The 20,282-nt window shown below is 40.8% G+C and overlaps 1 long non-coding RNA gene across 2 annotated transcripts in view; it reads left to right on the forward strand.

Moving 5' to 3' along the window:
* Positions 1-20,044, forward strand: part of LOC101724224 (uncharacterized) — a 128,312-nt gene extending 108,268 nt beyond the window's left edge. Inside the window, exons 1-4 of one of the 2 annotated variants that reach the window (XR_002392124.2) lie at positions 16,864-16,905; positions 17,067-17,168; positions 18,911-19,006; positions 19,766-20,044. This is a non-coding gene — a long non-coding RNA (uncharacterized LOC101724224). Of the gene's footprint in view, positions 1-16,863; positions 16,906-17,066; positions 17,169-18,910; positions 19,007-19,765 lie in introns of those variants that run through there. The other variant, XR_015446861.1, reaches the window with a different exon arrangement.
* Positions 20,045-20,282: the final 238 nt, after the last annotated feature.

Raw genomic sequence — 20,282 nt, forward strand, 5'->3', positions numbered from 1 at the left:
TGTCTTTTCCTAGGGTATTGTCTAAAATTTTTTGGAGTGCTGCTTTGGTATTCGTGAAGTTCCTGAGGTGCTCTTTATCATGAAAGTGTCTTATTTCTCCATCCATTTTGAAAGATAGTTTTGCAGGGTACATCAATCTGGGTTGGAGGCTGTTTTCCTTTAGGGCTTGAAATACATCACTCCAAGCTCTTCTTGCCTTGAGGGTTTGCACTGAGAAGTCTGCTGTGATTCTGATGGACTTTCCTTTGTATGTGATTTGTTTCTTTTCTCTCACTGCTTGTAGAATTTTATTCTTCTCTTGGATTTCTGGAATCCTATTATATGCCTATTGTAGATTTTTTTTTGATTAAGATTAGCTGGAGTCCTATATGCCTCACTTATCTGTATGTCAAGTTCTTTTCCCCTCCTTGGGAAGTTTTCTGCCATCACTTCTGTGAACAGTTTTTTTATGTCATCTGCACTCTCTCCTCTTTCTTCATTGACTCCAATCAATATGTTATTCTTCTTTGCATCATCTAGCAGCTGCTGGATTGATTTCTCATGTTCCCTTACAATTTTAAAGCAATTTTTCTTTTCCTCCTCACTAATTGCAATCTTATCTTCTATATGTGAAATTCTATCCTCACATTGGTTCATTCTGCTGCGCGGACTTTTGATGAAGTTTTTAATCTCTTGGAAATCTGTTTGTATCTGTTTTATGGATTCCATTTGTTTCCTGTGTTGGGATTCCATCACGTTCCTCAGATCCTCTATTTTTTTATCTGTGTCCTCTCTAGATTTATTAATCATGTCTTGCACCATGAGCAAAATCTTTGCTGTTACCTGAGTAATTATTTCTGATTTCATTTTTCCCAGATCCTCTTTTGTTGCCAGTTCAGAGAGTCCAGGTGGTTGAGTATCAGAGTGTTCCATCTAGTTTCCCTTTGGGGTTGCTGTAGGTGATCTGGAAGTCTATTTTTGAGGCTTGTTTATGTCTTCTCATTTCCACAGGGGTGGGGGTGCTTCTGGCGCCCACATGGCTCACCTTCTGTGCCCTAGGAGCTTGGGATGGCAGCAGAGGAGCTTCCTTCCGGGTGCTGGGACAGGCTGAGCTTCACTGCCCTAGAAGCCTGGGATGGAGCCTGGGAGCTTCCTTCCAGGTGCTGGGACGGGCTCACTTTCTTGGCCCTGGGAGCCTGGGATGGCAGCGGGGGAGCTTCCTTCCGGGTGCTGGGACCGGCTGAGCTTCACTACCCTAGGAGCCTGGGATGGAGGTGGGGAGCTTCCTTCCGGGTCGACTCTCTGAATTGTTAACAGCAGAAGTAACAAAGCAAATGAACAAGGCTCTAGAAAAAAATCAAAACAAATAATTTCCCAGATAACTACAGAAATGGTAACCAGAATGAACCTCAACCTTCTAGTAAAAGCAGAGCAAGTCAAGCTCAAACTCGTACAAGGGAAGAAATTATAAAAATCAGAGCAGAAATTAATGCAATGGAGACTAAGAAAACAATGCAAAGAATCAGTGAATCAAAGAGTTGGCTCTTTGAGAGATTAAATAAAATTGACAAACCCTTAGCCAATCTTATCAATAAAAGGAAAGAAAAGACTCAAATCCATGCAATTAGGAATGAAAAGGGTGAAATCACAACAGATCCTGCAGAAATCCAGAAGATCATCAATACCTACTTCAAGAACCTATATTCTAATAGGATGGAAAACACAGAAGAAATGGACAGATTCCTAGATACATATGAATTACCAAGACTGAATCAAGAAGATATAGAAATTCTAAATAAATCAATATCCGCCAATGGAATTCCATACATAATTTTAAAACTACCAACAAAGAAAAGCCCTGGCTCTGAAGGATTCACTTCTGAATACTAAAAGAAAATTAGAGAAGACCAAATGCTGCTACTCCTCAAAATCTTTAATGAAATTGAAAAGGAAGCAATACTACCAAATTCATTCCTGGAAGCAAGCATTACTCCAATTCCAAAACCAGAGAAGGATCCAACAAAAAAGGAGAATTACAAGCCAATCTCCCTAATGAACATAGATGCAAAAATCCTCAATAAGATACTTGCAAACAGAATGCAGCAAATCATCAAGAAGGTCAGGGATTTAGCTCAGTGGCACCGTGATGCCTTGTAAGTGCAATGTCCTGATTTTGATCCCTGGTACCAAAAAAAAAAAAAAAAAAAGAAGAAGAAGGTTATACATCATGACCAAGTTAGATTCATCTGAGAGATGCAAGGATGGTTCAACATATACAAATCAATAAATGTAATACACTATATTATCAGAGTGAAGGACAAAACTATGTGATCCTCTGAATAGATTCAGAAAAATTGTTTGACAAGGTCCAACACCAATTCATGATAAAAACCCTACAGAAAATTGGTATAAATGGCCTTTATCTCAATCTGATAAAAAGCCATCTATGAAAAAGCAACAGCCAACATCATACTAAATGGACAAAAACTGAAAGCTTTCATTCTAAATCAGGAACAAGACAAGGATGTCCACTTTTACCACTCTTCTTCAATATAGTTCTGGAAACACTAACCAGAGCAATTAGACAAGAGAAAGAAGTAAAAGGAATAAGGATAGAAAAGGAAGAAGTTAAATTATCATTATTTGTGGATGATATGATACTCTACATAGAAGACACTGAAAACTCCACCAAAAAACTTCTAGATTTGATGACCAAATTCAGTGGGGTAGCTGGATACAAAGTCAACACTCAAAAGTCAATAGCCTTCCTGTACACAAATAACGGACTCACACAGAGAGAAATTAGAGAAACAATCTCTTTCACAGTAGCATCCAAGAAAAATGAAATACCTAGAAATCAATCTAACAAAGATAGTAAGAGACCTCTACATTGAAAACTACAGTACTCTGAAAAAAGGAGATTGAAGAGGATATCAGAAAATGGAAAGATATCATTTGTTCTTGGATAGGAAGAACCAATACAGTGAAAATGGCCATACTTTCAAAACTGTTACACAGATTCAATCCAATCCCAATCAAAATTCCAACAACATATCTCACAGAATTAGAAAAAACAATCCTAAAATTCATTTGGAACCAAAAGAGACTTAGAATAGCAAAGTTAATTCTGGGCAACAAAGGCAAAGCAGTGAGTATCACAATCCCTGGCTGTAAACTATACTACAAAGCTATGGTGATAAAAGCAGAATGGCACTGGCAAAAGAACAGACCTCAGGATTAGTGGAACAGACTAGAGGATGCAGAAACAACTCCCAATATAATCAACCACCTTATCTTTGACAAGAGCCAAACACCTTCACTGGAAGAAAGATAGCCTCTTTAATAAATGGTCCTGGAGCCGGGGATTTAGCTCAGTGGTGCCGCCACCTGCCTCACAAGCATAAGGTTCCCAGTTCAATCTCTGGTACAAAAAAAAAAAAAAAAGAAAAGAAAAATTTAAAGAGCACTGGGGATGTAGCTCAGTGCCCCTAGGTTCAGTTCTCCAGTACCACACATGCACACATAAACACACACACACAAATACACACACACATACACACACAGGAAAATAGAATGGAAAGAAATTTCAGTTACCAACGATAAAAGATTACATGCCCAGAAATAATTCAACAAGATATGAAAAATCCACATGAGGAAAGTTTTCAAGTTTTTGAAGACTTAAAGGGAATAAAGACACATTATATTCTTCATTAAAAAAGAGTTAGGGCTGGGGATTTAGCTCAGTGGTGGTGCCACCTGCCTCGAAAGTGCAAGGTCCTGAGTTCAATCCCCCATACAAAAAAAAAAAAGTCAAAGTGTGGGGTGTTGTGATATGTGCCTATAATCCCAGCCCTTGGGAAACCAAGGAAGGAGGATTGCAAATTTGACACTACCTGGGCAGTCCAGTAAGACCTTGTTTCAAAACTTAAAAAAAAATAATGAAAAGGGGTGGTGAGTAGCTGAGTGTGAACACCCGGGGTTCAATCCTCAGTACTGCCAAAGGAAAAAAAAATTCAACCCACTGGGGATATGATTCAATGGCAGAGCATGTGCTTTGCATGTACAAGGATCTAGATTCAATCAACAACAACAAAATTTAACTTCATCAACATGTCAGTTAATTAGTCAATCTATCCTGACTCCAGGTAAAATGTAAAGGACTTTTAAAGGCTTTTTTCAGTGAATAGTCCTATGGGAAAATAAACAGGCAAGAGTCCAGAAGAGATATGACAATGAATAGGTAACTGGTGAAAAGATTAGAAGTATCACATACAATAAATATGAGAGAACACAACCAAGAACAGACAAATATATACAAGAATCTAATGCATGACAAGGCAGGCTCCAAAGTCAGTAGGGGATAAAGACTGCATTGGGATTAGAGAGTAGTTGCCTAGAAAAAGGTCTTAGTTCTCTACCTTAAATAATAAACCAGGATAAAGTGCATATAGATCTGAAAATTGAATGTACAGTGAACAATTAAAAGAAAGCATGAGTTCATTTATAACCTGAGGGAGGAAAGTCTTCCTATCTGACTCAAAATCCATCAAAGAAATCATGGATAAATATGAACACAAAAAATTTACCATGTTAGAAAATATCAGAAAAGCAGTGACAAATGGGAAAATACCTTCTATATTTGTTCAAAACTTGTGTGAGTCATTTAAGTTTGTAAGTAATGACAAACTTCTGCCTCAGTGTAAGAAGAAACAAACACACATATCAGTACATACTTAACACTATCTTCTAGAAATGATTCACATGTTTTCCTTTGGAGTTTTTTGACTACATATAATTTCTCAACTTAGACATGAGTTATATTAACATCAAGTTTCATAATCTTTAAGACTTAAAATTATTTCTTTAAAAATTTTATTATTTTTGTTATTAATAATTACGAGCTGTGAGTATAGCTCAGTGGTAAAGTGCTTGTATAGCACGTGTGAGGTCTTGGGTTCGATCATCAGTGCCACAAAATAATAATATAAATCATTTCAGATCCTCTTATTTCACAAAACTAGAAAGATGAAAATGTTTTTATCCCTGACAATGTGGGGCTTATCCTTCCCTGCCATACAACACACATGTGGAAATGACTTGCACTTTTAGCTCAAACATTCATTAAATGAAACGTTCCTTCTCTAGGGATAAGTTCCAAGGGGCTCAGGCCTTGTGCACAAGGCGACCTTCGGTTTAGCAAACGACCCCTCAGCTCAAACCGGAGCACCAGACCCTCCTCGGGCCTGTGAGTAGGAGAACCCACGAGGAGCTAAAGGAATCTGCGGGCCGCTCTCGCCCTGTCGCTCCAGGAAAATGCTTGCAGGCCCACAGACTGGGAAGGCCAAGAGAGGTGCTCCTTGGAGGCTCTCTCTACACATGCCAGAAACAGAAAGTAGTCAGCGGTCAAAACTCGGCGCCCCTAGCTGAGAAGGTGGCCCAGGCCTGTAATGCTAGCAATCTGGGAAGCTGAGGCAGGAGGACTGCAAATTCAAGCCCAGTCTGGGCAATTTAGCAAGATCCGTTCTTAAAAGCAGCAGGCGGGCTGAGGATCGGTGCAAAGGCTCTGGGTTCAATCCCCAATATGAAACAATAACCCCCAGCGTCCCTAAACGCAAGACCTCCACAGATCCACTCCGCTCCCCACAGCCTGGAGAGTACCACAATGCGCACTGGACGCCAGAGCTCCTCAGGCTGCAGCCACCACTAGGTGACATTGCCCCCACACTGTAGGAATGGGAAAGGGTCCAACAGCAGAAACTCCGCCTGGGTCCAACACCGCCGGACCCCGCGCCCTCGGGCGTCAGGAAAACCCAAGGAAAGGCGCAGAAGACTTACCTAGCTGAGGATGTGCTGCCCTGAACTCGAACCTCAGGCACCCGGCCAGATGATACCGCCTCCCCACCCTCGCCCCTCTTCCCCTCCCGCCAGCCAGGGACACCTGGGCTCTTTCACCATATTCCTCGCTGGAGGTAAGAGCTGAAAGAATCCAGGAAGAGGTAGGGTAGAGGAAATCCAGTGTGGGGGTCGGCCCCGCCCAGGGGAGGCCTGGGACACTCTAAGAGCCGCTCAGATGCTCGAAGGGGCGGGGCAACAAGGGGTTGGGAAATTCTAGGGAGAAGCATCTTATCTTTCCCGGTTGCTCAAGAGCACCCATTTGTCTACCGTGAGTAAGGCTCCTGCTGGGAAGGGAGAAAAAGCCCACTGAAGGTACAAGAAAACGGAAAGTTTACCCTTCAACTTCCTGTTCAATTCTGACCATTGTTATGCCTTGAAGTTATTAAACCTTAACTGCTCCCTCCTCAAGGGAGAAGCAGGTTCCCAAGCCCAGGTGCTCTCAGTACCTCCCATTAGTCCCAAGGAGGTACTAGGGGTCAGCGCCTCTTCAGCTGCCTCCCAGGGACTGCTGCGGCTGTGTGGGGTGTGCTGGTCCCGCAGAGCGACAGCGACTCTGGGGTTTCATCGCTCTGGCCTGTGCCCTCATGTATTTCTTCCTTTCTTTTGAAAAAAGGAATACAGTAGCTCCTTGCTACTTATCCAGGAAAACGAAGATGACTCAGAGAAAAGGAGAGCTAAGTTGAGGTGCATATCCATCCAGCACCTTGTTCTCTAAGGGAGCCTGGGGTGCAAATAAGCACCCTTTAAATTAGTACATACAGAGCTTCCCAGGCTCTGTGTAACCCATTGGCTATTGGTTACTAAACAATTGACATCGAAGATATTTTTGTTGACATATTTTATTTCCATTCACAAGGTGGTCTCAATCTTTGTTTTAAGAAAAATATGTTGGTAGGGCAAGGTGGTACACACCTGTAATCCAACTGCTCCTGAGCTTGAGGCAGGAGGATTGCAAATTCATGATCAGCCTGGGCAACTCAGCAACACCCTGTCCCAAAACAACAACAAGAACTATGATAGTGATAATAAAGGGCTGGGGATGTAAGGCACTGCGGAGCCCTGGGCTCAATCCCCAGTACCACCAAGCAAAAGAAAGAAAAATAACCCAACAACTTCACATATAAAGGCATGTTTCCAGTGAGAACTGAAGACACCTTGCCCAGATCCACTGTCCTGTGTAAACACCCTTGAAAGAAACACTTTCAAAAAACCCCACCACCTCTGCATCAACCTCCAGGCAGCACAACTAGGCGCCCTTTGCCTCTCCCTCCTCCTGCTTTCCAGTCTCCACCCTCCTTCCCCTCCCCCACTGATCTTCACCATCTGGGCTGCCTCAGGACCACCTGCTGCCCTATACTCCAGGCCTGGTGCTGGGGCCCAGATCCCAGGCCCATTTTCTCACCTCCTCCCTGGCTTTTGGGGCAGAAATGGGTGGGGATTAACCAGGAAGACAGGTGAATGAATAGGTTCACGTGATGCTTTCTCCAGGACTGGCAACTCCCCTTTTGCCTTTCAGGTCAAAACACACCCCAGCTGCCTTCTCCTGGTGAAAGGCTCTTTAGGGGAGGGCTGAAAACTCCCAATGAATTCAGCTGGCAGGAAGTGGGACAGACAAGGAGCTTCCAACTCCTCCCAGGCTGAATTATCCCACAAAGGCCTGGGCCCTCAATCCCAGCTGCCCCTCTCTGGATTCCTCCCTGCTTTGCTCCTTCTTCACTGTAGAGAGTAAAGGCCATTCCCTCATGCAGAGAACCAAGCCAAAGTGGGGTTTCTGTCTCAATCCCTAGACAGACACAGATTCAGTAAGGACTCACTGTGCCTGGAAACCAAGCCCCAGGGAGGCTAAATGGCTTTGCCAAGGAGAGGTGGCTTAGATTGATATGTGCAGGTATCCCAGGCTGCAAAACCATTGCCCTTTCCACACAGGAAAAAGTACTCCACATTACTAGGAATTGAAGTACATATAAGTCAAAACACAAGGTCATACCACTTCACAGCTCCTGGGATGGCTAGAATTAAAACAAAATGGAAAATAGCAAAGGTGGGAGGTTGTGGAGGAATTTTGGAATTCTCATACACTACACTTGGGAAATAAAAATGAGACAGTGTGCAATGCAGTTTGGGACATTCATGGAAAGGGAAACAGGATTTCCACTTCACCCAGCATTTCTGTTTCTAGACATATAGTCAAGAAAATTGAAAACAGATTAGTAAAACAAAAACTTGGAACACAAATACTAACAGCAGGAATATTCAGAAGGCCAAAGGGGGAAACAACCCATTTGCCCATCAACTGATGAATATTTCAACAAAATGTGGATTATTATTTAGCCATAATGGAATGAAGTACAGATACATGATGCACCAAGATTAATCATGAAAGTCTTATAATATGTTAAAGACACTAGATGCAAAATAATGCACATTGCATGATCTCATTCACATGAAATATCCAGAGTAGGAAAATCTATACAGAGAAAAAGCAGATTAGTAGTTGTCAGTGGCTTTGATAGGCAGAATGAGGAATGAATGTTAGTGTGGGTGTGAACATTCTTTTGGTGTGATAAAAATGTTCTAAAACTGGTGATGCCTCAGATACATTCAGATATTTGATCTTTGACAAAGAGACTAAAAACATGCTGGAGGAAAGATAGCCTTTCTAGCAAAAGTGCTAGGAAAACTGGCTATCCACATGCAGAAGACTGAATCTAGACCCATATCCTTCACCATGCACTAAACTAAAATCAAAATGGGTGAAAGGCCTAAATATTAAAACAGAAACACTTAATTTACTGGAAGAAAACAATAGGTAAAACTCTTGAAGTCATAGGTATAGACATGGACTTTCTGAACAGAACTGCAAATTACACAAGAACTAATAGCAAGAGCCAACAAATGGGATCATATCAAATTAGAAAGCTCCTGCACAGCAAAGGAAACAACCATCAGAGCGAAGAGACGATGTACAGAACAGGAAAAGTTTTTGCCAGCTACAACTTTGAAGGAAGACTAATGTCTAGAATATATAAAGAGCTTAACCAGTTAGACTCTCCCCTGAAAAGAAAAGACCCAATAAAAAATGTGCAATGGGAATGAATAGATACCTCCCAGAAGAAGAAATACAAAAGGATAATAAATACATGAAAAAATGTTCAACTTCACCAGGCACTAGAGAAATGCAAATGAAAACAGCACTGAGGTTTCATTTTGCTCCAGAAAGAACGGCAATCATGAAGAAATCAAAGACTGGAAAGTAATAACAGATGCTGGTGTGGCTACAGTGAAAAAGGAACCCTCCTACATTGTTGTTGGGAATGTAAACTAGTACAAACATTGTGGAAATTGGTGTAGAAATTTCTCAAAAAACTAAAAATAAAAATTCCATTTGACTCAGCTATTCCCTTTCTAAGTATCTTCCCAAAAGAGTTACATCTTACATCTTACATCTCATTACAGTGATGCATGCACACTGTTATGGCTTGTGTCTAGATATCCCCCAAAGCCTCATGAGGACATAGGTGGGGCTTTTCAGAGGTGACTGGATCTAGGGTGTGTGCTGCTGGGATCAGGGATGTAATTCAGGGAGGATTCACAGTGTGATGCCAGGATTAAGGGTGTGAGTGCTACCCTCCCCACCAGGGGCAGAAAGAGAGCTGCCATTGTTGCCGCTGGTCAGTTTGCTTGCTGGTTTGCTGCCTTCTACCTGCCATGAACTATTGCTCCTCTGTGATGCCCCTCTGCATGCCACCTTGCCTTGGAGCCAGCAGATTACAGACTGAAGCCTGTACAAACTAGATACACCTTTCCTCTTTTAACTTTGAGTGTCAGGTATTGTGTCTCAGCAATGAGAAAAGTAACTAAGACACATACCAATGTTTATATCAGCACAATTCCCAATAGCTAATCTTGGAAGTGGCCTCTACGTCCATCAATAGATGAATGGATAAAGAAAATGTGGTTCCTAAACATAACGGGATACTACTCAGCTATAAAGAAGAATAAATTAGACAGGCTGGCGATTTAGCTCAGTGGTTCTTCGGGCTGCCTTGAAAGCACAAGGAACCGAGTTCAATCTCTGATACCAAAATAAAAAAAAAAAAAGAAAAGAAGAATAAATTAGAGACATTTATAGAAAATGGGTACACCTTGAAAACAAAATGTTAAATGAAGTAAATAAGATACACAAGATTCAGTACCACATTATAGAGAAAAGGTAAAGAGGATATTTACCAGAGACCCCTGCAAGTGGGTCCTGGTCTTCTGTGAGCCAGTATGATATCTATGAGACAGGAAAGAAGGAAATAAAGACACAGATTCAGAGATTTCCCAGAAACTGAGTCTTGGGCTGATCAAAGCTGCTCTGGGCAGCACAGATAAAGACACCAAGGACATCCAGTGGTTATTCATTACAAGCGTGGGAAGGAGGGGAGCTGGGCAGGCCTTGGGACACCTGCTAACAAGTACCAAGCAGGCAGAACTGCAGAATGAGGGCACTAGTGTATCTTTGCTGAAGAGAACAAAGGGTTAATTCAGAGGGGAAGAATTGAGTTGGAGTCATTTGACCTTGGCTGGAAATGAACTTGGCTGAGCCCTGCTACTTCTTGGACTAGGACTTAAGTGTCTCTATAACAGCCATTAGCAAAGGAACAATACCAGCCCAACTCTGCTATCTGACATGCCCATTTGAGTTACGTAAAGCTTTGGTTAGACTCCAAAGATAAAATACAGCCAAATCAGAGGGGCAAGAAGCTTATGCCACTATAGCCCATTAATATTGGGCAGAGGTGCCTGCTATACCATGTGGTTTCTCTCATATGAGAAATCCAAAGAACAAATAAAGAGCAATATAATGATTGCCAAAAGGGAACAGGGTAATAGATGTTTTGCAAATGGGGTGGGGACCAAGAGACTGAGGGTGGGGGAAGCAAGGAGGGGAAGAGCATGTAAAGAGATTTAAGATGTGTCATGTACACATACCAAGTACTCACAATGTAATCATTATATGTCCCAAACATGAACGAAAAATAATTATAATAATCAAGGAAGCAGTTGAAGTGGCAGCAGTGGTGGTGAGCGGTGGTCACAGTGGTGGCAGCGCACCCAGAGCCGTCCTGAGAACCCGGTTTGATGGAGCGAAAGAGGTCAGACTGCCTGCATATACAGACCCTTTGCTGCCTTATTGCTAGTTACATTAAATACAGTCTATGACAAGAGTTTATTAATGTTGTGCTGTAGCCAACATCCATGTGAGCATGTACAATGGCCCACATGCAGAAAAAGGTTGAAAATTAAGGCAGTAAGATCAAGATTATGGTGGAAGTTAAGAAGGAAATCATCAAGAAGTACAGTCAGAAAATGCAAGATTTTATAAGAAGTCTACATTGATCATTTGTACAATATTAAAGAAGAAAAAAAGTAAAAGAGCTAGATGCAGCAAACAGAGACACAAAAATATCAAAAGCATCAGCCACATATTCTGGAAGATTAGAAAAGTTGCTTCTGGTTGGGATAAACAAGAAGCAAATAGCGGGTGACACTGTGACTGAGAACTATCTGTGAGAAGGCAAAGGCAGTGTAAGTAGACTGCCAGGTACAGGAAGAGAAAAACAAGCCTTCCAGGCACACAGGATAGCTTCATGATGCTAAGAGGAGAAGTGGCTTCCATAGCATTCTGAGGAATGGAGAGGCTGTGAGTTTGGACACTAAGGCAGCTGAGGCATCCATTACTGAGTTCTAGAAGCTCCTGGTTTCTGAGTGTTACATACCGGAGCAAATTTTTAACTGCAACAAGACAGGCTTTTTAGAAAGAGATGTCAAAGAGGACCTACATTACAGAAGAAGAGAATGCAATATCTGGTCACAAGCTCATGAAAGACCATCTCACCCTCTTGTTTTGTGCTAATGCAAGCAGGGATTTCAAAATCAAGCCCCTGCCTGTGTATCATTCCAAGAATCCACCAGCCTTCAAGAACGCAAGGTGAAGAAGAGCCAGTTAAACATTGTGCGGAGGTCCAACAGCCAGGCTTGTGTTGCTTATATCTTGTTTGTTGAAGTGGATCACCAAGGTCTTCAGTCCTGCAGTGAAGAAAACCTTTTAGAAAAGAGTCTACCACTCAGTTTTGCTCATTATGGATATGCACCTACTCATCCTCCAGACTTTGAGGACAACTTATTGGAAAAATTCAGGTTCAGTAAGGTCCCCACACCACTGCAGTCCCCAGCCAGTGAATCAGCAGGTCACTTGAACTTTACAAAGCTTTACATCAAAGCCCTATTTCAGCAGTGCTTCTAGGAGACCAAAGGAGCAAACCTTCCCCTTCGAGAGTTTTGGAAAAATCATTTCCACATCATAAACTGCTTCAAGATCATCAGTAAAGCCTGGGATGGGGTCATCAGGAGAACCCTCAATTCTGCTTGGAGAAAACCTTGGCCTGATTGCATTCTTGTACATGATGTAGAGGGGCCTGCTCATAAATGGGAGCCACCAGTTGTCAATGAAATTGTGTCCTTGGGGAAGACCATGGGACTGGAGATGAATGAGGATGATGTTTAAGAGATGGAAGAGGAGTAATCCCAACACTGAGGCAGGTAGATCACCGCGAGTTCGAGGCCAGCCTGGGCTACATAGTGAGACCATATTGCCAAAAAAAAAATTAAATTAAATTTTAAAAAATTATAAAGCTGGTGGAGGAATGAAGGAATGGATCTGCATGACGAACAACAGCAAGAGGTGACAGAGGAGATCTGGTCTGCAGAGGCAGAAAAGTAAAGGGGGAGGAATCCCTCACTTCAAGTAGGATTAGGGAGATGTGGAAAATGTGGGAAACTGCAAAATTTTGTAGAAAAGCACTACCCAAATAAGGCTGCAGCAGTGCAAGCAGTGAATCTGTTTAATGATAATGCAAGGGCACATTTCCACGAAATCCTCAAAAGGAGGCAAAAGCAGGTGTCATTGGATAAGTTCCTTGTAAAAGTTGCATGAAAAGAGAAAGATTCTACTGAGCCAGTAGACAACAGTGATTCATTCCTTTAGTGATAATGAAAGTCCTCCTACACAATAACCATCCTCTCTCTTGTCTCCCTCACACCAACCATGAAGATTTTCAAAGTAAGTGCAGGTTAATTTGTTTGTTTGTCTTTATATTTTGTATTTTCTTTATTATTTTCTATTATAGTATTGTAATAAAAAATAATAATGAAAACTGGGGAAGGGGATCTGGAGATGGAGGGAGGGAGAAGGATGAGGAGGAGAAGGGGAATAAAAGAATCACGATATATTAAGTACATGTACCTACTCCCAAAGGTGAATGTAAACATCATGTACTGGAAACATACATTAATACAAGCACTTAAAAATAAGTAATAAAATCGCTTGTGGTAATGGATACACAGTTTTGTGAATATGATAAAAACAGTGATTTATGTGATCTATATGGTATATTGTCATTGGTTTCTCCAGAGGGAAACCAGAGACCCCGGAAAGCCCCGACTTTTAAAGAAAGAAAAGGAGACAGCCTGGGGGACGAACAGCAGTTTAATTCCTCTGACACTATTCGACAACCACAAAGGAAAGAAGCAAGGCTTTTATACATGTAGGAAAGCAGCTTAGTTATTCTCGCTATTGTCATTCTGATTTTCACCTCTGATGATAACCAGTGACTTTAAGTGACTCATAAAAGCTACAGGAGAATTCACAAGTCCCCTGTTTCCATTCACCAATCCCATACATCAAAGAGCACACTGCAGCCCTCTTCTTATCAGATAGTATCAAGAGAGCAGGAAGACTTTTAGCCAAAAATCAAGCCCACCGGCTCACCATAAACATCACAGATGTGCATAGTGAGTCATATCTCTCTTACCACCCGTAGAGTCATTGGGTCGCGGTCCTCTGATCCCAGAAAATGGTAAATAAGAAAACTAGGAAAACCTGTTTTTCTCCTGTGAGACTTTTACAAGGTCTCAAAGTTTTCTGGCATTCTTTTAACAAACAGACTTGTGGAATTTCCCAGAAAAGACTTAATTCTCTTAGTTAACAAACTTCTTGTGATCTATTCTTACAACTAGATAGCTGAATTCTACCATTTCCCACAGTATATGAGTTGAATATCAATATAAAAATAGTAACTAGCACATAGATTTAATAAAATTTGTGTTAAATATTGATAAGAAACTTCACAATGTGGGCAAATCAGGGTCTGACTAAAATTCACAGATCAATCTTTACATAAAATGTGTACAAAACACATCTTGTGATTTCTGATATAATACAGAGAGCAAAGCATCAAGTACGAATATTCTTGCCAAAAAGTGCTCCTGAATTTAAGCAAATCCAGAGATCAGAGTACAAGATATTCTGTTTGACAAAGGAACATGTTTTGCATGAGGATGCATACGGTGCAATGTAGAATGTGAATATTTATAGAACAAATATTAATCCAGTCTCTCATCAAAGGAATGACAGTGAACAAAAGGGGGAGATTTATGGATTAACAGAAGAATAGGAGATATTTGAATCAATGCTCTGTATACTTCTTTGGGTCCTAATACAGACGGGTCAAATTTAATACCTATATTTAATTTGAACAGAGATATTGGACATGTCTGTTTCCATGTTCCATTAGAGAATAACTGTAAATTTTTGTAGGCACAGTGATGGTATTTTGGCTGTGTTTCATACACTCCTCATTAGTTAGTGTATGTTACAGTAGAGTCTACGGATTGTATAGCTTGTTAGGTTTCATGCATAAAATCATATGATACATGGAATATACTTTGAAATACCCCAGTTAAAAATGTCAAATGTACTAATAAATATAAAAATTAAAAAACCAAATAACACACAATTCAAGCTGGCTATGCTGGCTCACACTCATACTTCTAGCACTTCAGAGGCTGAGGCAGGAGCACTGTGATTTCCAGGCCAGGGTAGGCTACGTAGCAAGGTCCTGTCTCAAAAGTAGGAACCTAATAACCTCAATGAATGTAAACATTATATGCCATAAACATGAGCTAAAATGAATAATATCAGTAAGAATGAAAATGGGGAAACAGAATTAGAGGAGGAGAGGGGAAGAGATAGGGAAGAGGATTTTAAAAAGGCAGCAAGATGTACTATGTATATGTATCCACTCTGTATGATGATTGTAAAATGCATGTACTACAAACATGTACTAATAAAAGTAAAATAAAATAATTATGCAAAGCAAAACAAGGGCTTGGAGCACTGGTAGCAAACCTCTGGCACGTGTGCTCTAGTGGGCTGTTTGCATAACTAAAAGCTCTAAAAGGTTCACCATCACTGCCTTGGGGTATGGCTTAATGGCTGAGTGTTTGACTAACATGTACAGGTCTCCGAGTTCAATCCCCAGCAGCACCACCAAAACAAAACAAACAAAAAAACACAAACAAGAAACCAAATGAAACAAAACAAAACAAAAAACCATACACACATACAAAAAACAATTGGTGCTTTATTCATTATTGTTAAAGCTGGTTGATGGGGACATGGAATTTTCCATATATTGTTCTGCTTTATTAGAGTAAATGAGAACAAGGGCAGGGGATTTTAGCTCAGTGGTTCCGGCGCCTGCCTCAAAAGCACAAGGTCCTGAGTTTGATCCCTGGTACCAAAAAATAACAACAACAACAAAGAGTGTAAATGAGAACAACTTATTAATAATTTAAGTATATTATGGAAAAATATGAGTGACGATTCTAATGCTGAAAGAGTTGATTATGATCACATTTAGAGCTGTAGCTGGTTGTGTGTCCATGTAGGACTGGGAATAGGTAATTTTTGTTTTAAGAATTGTAGAAATATTTAACGCATTACTTGAGTGGTAAGTATTCATCTTTATTGGAGACCTGTATCAGAATGTTAATATGTAGAAGGAAATTCTGAAAAAAGCACATTGTACCATGAACAATGTCATAGCTGGGGACAGTACACACATTTGGTTTTGGGCCAAAGGTGACTTTCATTAGTTCCCTCAACAAACGTTTGCTGAGCACCTACTATGTGTGAGGCATGGTCTTAATGCCAAAAGTACAGCCATGAAAGAGGCAAAGAAGAGTCCCTGCTTACATGGAGTTCTCATTCTAGTAGGGGAACAGAAAATAGAATTAGTAAGATATATTTAATAAAAGACAAATAAGATACCAACACAAAGAACAAAGTACCCACATCCTGATGGATATCTCCTGAGCTATGCAGCAGAGTAAGCAGGGGAAGGGAACAGTGGGGTGTGAGATCGGGATTTGCACTTTCTGATAGTTTTGCCCAGAAGCCTGGCTGGAAAGGCCACAGTAGAAGAATGACCTGAGGGAGTTGAGGGGACAGCCCTGTGGAGACCTGTGGATGCACAGTGCAATGCCAAGCCCTGTGCTCTGCTTCCTACAGATTCCCCCTATATATAAATCCATTCATCACTGACAAATCCCTGGGATTTTGATGCAAGATGTGCTGTGATGTTTGGCAGTAGGAACTGGTCTGGATTAAGGCCCAAATTTCCGGCATGGCTCACACAGTTAGGACATGGCTTGTGACCTTTGGCACTTTGAAAAACTGAGGCTGGAGCCCAGCACAGTAGGTATGTGCGCTTCTAAAACAAATCTTTTTGGACTGTGTGTATAAACAGCCTCTCACATCAGGGGCTCAGTCTAGTGTTGTAAGCCACTAATAGCTACTTCTATTTTTTTTTTTTTTTAATCCACGGAGCTACATCCCCAACCCTTGTTTACAGCTAAAGGAGTAACAGTGCTGTATAAAATCCAGACTGTTTATTGATTGACACCTGGTGCCAGGTTCAATATACTACAAGGGAGAGGACCTGTCTGTATTTGTGGATGTAGGGCCAACAGGCCATTTAGCTCAGTAACTTCAGGACAACAGCTCAGCTGAGCAGAGAAGGCTGATCAGTGCCTCTGACCACAAGCCCAAAGGCCGGCAGAGCACACTGTGAAGTCACTAAGTGACCACAGTGGATGACATCACAATGGGCTGTGCGCTAGGAAGTCCAGGCCATCTTTGGGGTGAGCTTATTTCTCCCGAGAGTCTGTAGTGGCTGCAAGGGCTTTGTTCTTGTTTTAAATAGTTAAAGTAGACTGGGTTTTTCTTTTTTATGGTGAATTCTTGGGAATATTGGCTTGTATCTGTGGCAAAGGTTTTCAATAGTACTTTCTTTCCTTTTCAGGTCACAGTATTCTAAGAAATCGAACAGTGTGCCACCCTCCCCAGTGTGGGTACAGACTCAGGAGTAGACAGCTTTCAGGCACTGATTTCATACTCCCAATAGGTATGTAACATGATTCGCAGTTGTGTTTATCAAACCCTTCTGTCCAGTAGGCTGTTTCAATGGTCATTCTCTCAGGGAATTCCTGTGTTCCCATCTGAGTGGACGCTGGGTCCACATATACTCACCAGCCTCACTATTAATTATGGTATTTTGAGAATCCTCCCAGTGTGGTTGGAAGGAGCAAACTATTTGATAGGCTCCACCACCCCTGAGCTCAGTCCAGGCTGAAAGCCGGTATTTAAGCAGAGCTGAATGCCTTGCTCTTTAGAGGCATGCCTCTCTCAAATGCCATAATCCAGTTGCTTCTATCACTGTGGAGGTTTGGTAGAAATCATGTGCCCACTAGGAGTCTCATCAGTATCATAGCTCTGTCCTTTAGCCCTCAACAGTGAGCAGAGTAAGGCAGGGTTATTTCAATGAGCTGTGACCTTTTGATGCTATCAGAGTTGTCTGATATGAAGCCTTAGTGCTAAGGACAAATTTGAGGTGGTCCTCCATGTCCCCTGGATTGCTGAGGAAAGACTCTCCTGTCATCCTACACTGGGCACTCTGAAGGCTGATGTGACTCTTTCCTTGTGATATGTATTCTGTGTGGCAGTTTCATTGACACCTAACTGAAATCAATACTGTGAAGGATCAGTTCATGATCCTTCATGAACTCATCTGTCATGTCTTTAAGGGAAGAAAATGGCAGCTGTCCCATCCCAATTGTGTATTCTTTTCTCATAACATACTCAGGGCAGGCTCAAACTTACAATCTAAACAAGACGCTCTTTTCATTTCTTTGTTTTGGCCTGTACTCCCAAGGATCAGAGTGTTGGCCCCCACACACCATCCTAGTGACTTGGGCTAGCTGGATTAGAGTTCATCCATCACTAGTGTATTGTTCTGTGTGGTGTGTCTTTATGATTCTGCTCAAAATCATCTGTGCAGTGAGAGGTAAGGGGCCAAGCATCATAAATCCATTATGACCTCATCAACTTGTCACCTCTCTTTGAGCCAATTATTTTACTTCTCTGAATTATATATCATATAACAAATGGCTCAAATTTATCCCTCTTTATGACTGAGTAGTACTCCATATTGTATATATACTACCTTTTCTGTATTCATTTATCTATTGGTTAGCTTACAGACTCTTTCCAAGGTTTAGCTTCTATGAGTTGTGCTGGTATAAACAGGAGTATGTATGTATCATTGTTAATATAATATCTCTCAATTTTGGGGGGACATGTACAGAAGAGCTTTTCCTGGGTCAAATATAATCTCTGTTCTTAGTTTTTTGAGGTCTCTGTATTACTGATTTTCAAAGTAGTTGTAGTAGTTTACATTCTGACCAACAATACAGAAAGGTCCCTTTCCCCACCATCTCACCAGCATTTCCTTTTTTCGGAGTCCTTGATGATAGCCATGCTTTCTGGAGTAAGGTGGAATCTGGGGATTGTTTTGATTTGCATTTCCCTAATGGCCAAAGATGGTAAAGTATTTTTCACGTACCTATGGGGCATTTGTACTTTTGCTTTTGAGAATATCTATTAATTTCAATTGAGTTGTGGCCGTGTTTCTTCATTACTACTACTTTAACCACAAGCACTTAACCCCACAACCACATGGATATTTAATTTTTATTAAAATAGACATGACTTAGAATTTATAGTATAAAAATTCTTTATTTCCTATTTAATATTATTTAAAGATTTCCTGAAACTATATTTATTATTAAATGTACATTTCTGTTGCAGGTAAATGAAGAATTCAGAGTCCAAGGGTCATAGACATAAAAAAGAAAGAAAAAAATCAAAGAACTTGAAACACAATTCTAGCAATGTGCAAAGCAGGTAATGATACTACCTATACTTTGTGTTTTATCACATTTTGGGGGCTATGGTACAAATTTATCTTTTCAGTTAGAGAAAACTAGGACTCAAGGCAGGCTTTTTGGTAAACTTACATAGATTTTTATTTTCCAAGACAATAAACCTTTTCCATGTGTGAAAAAGATGTAGGCATTAATTTTTTAAATTGTACTGAATGTTTTGTGACAATATGCCACACAAACAAAACTGATTTTGAGACAAAAATTTTATGATGTTAATTAGTATATTGTTATTATATATATGTCTTTTTTTTTTAATTTTTAAAATTTTTGGTACTGGGGTTTAAACCCAAGCCCTCTGCCCTAAGTTATATCCATAGCCCTTTAGTCTTTTTTTTTCTTTTTTAAATTTTGAGACAGGGTCCACTGGCTAAGTTGTCCTGGCTGGAGTTGAAATTGTGACTCTCCTACCTCAGCCTCACAGAGTGCTGGGATTACAAGTGGTTACCACCATGGCCAGATAATATGTCTTTTTCCAAAAGAAAATCCAGGGCAGTGTATATAGGTCAGTTGTAAAATGCTTGCTGGCCATTTGTAAGGCTTTGGATTCAATCCTGAACTCTGAAAAAAGTAATTAATTATTTAGTTTGATAAATTAATAGTTGATAAATTAATAAACTCTGTATAACCTGTAAAAAATCCTACAAATATGTACTTTTGTGTATTCTGCACTGCATATTGTATGGCAAAAACTTAAACTTTTGATTATTTGCATTAACAGGAGCATGACACCTCAGATGGCTCATCAATTTCAGGAACTCTTCCAAAGCATGCACCATCAAATTGAGAGCCATCCCCACCGCTATCCCCACTACTATGACCCCTCCCCGAGGGACCTTCTCTTCTTCCTCCAGCTGCTTTACCTGCACTAAGTGGTAAACATCACCGCTATCATCTTGCTTTGGGGAGCCTCTCCTCTGCCACCACCTTTGTTCGGGGACCTCCTTTTCAGGCACACAACCTGCTCTGTCATTTAGAAGGAAGCAGAAATAAATTAATAAATGTGAAGTCCATATGTTGGCTTTTTTTGAGGATGTTATCAATGGAACCCAGAGCCTTCCCACTGAGGTATAGCCCTGTTCCTTTTTGTTTTTTATTTTGAGACAGGGTCTCATTAAGTTGATAAGTTGCTCAGGTTGGGTTTGAAATTTGGATCCTCGTGCCTCACCCATCAAGAATGCTGTCCTTATAGGCATATGCCACCATGCCTACCTCTTACGTTGATTCTTCAACAGAAT

This window comes from Heterocephalus glaber, unplaced genomic scaffold (genome assembly GCF_053883595.1).
Source record: "Heterocephalus glaber isolate CG9 unplaced genomic scaffold, H.glaber_assembly_v1.0 deba00001732, whole genome shotgun sequence".
Classification (NCBI taxonomy): domain Eukaryota; kingdom Metazoa; phylum Chordata; class Mammalia; order Rodentia; family Bathyergidae; genus Heterocephalus; species Heterocephalus glaber.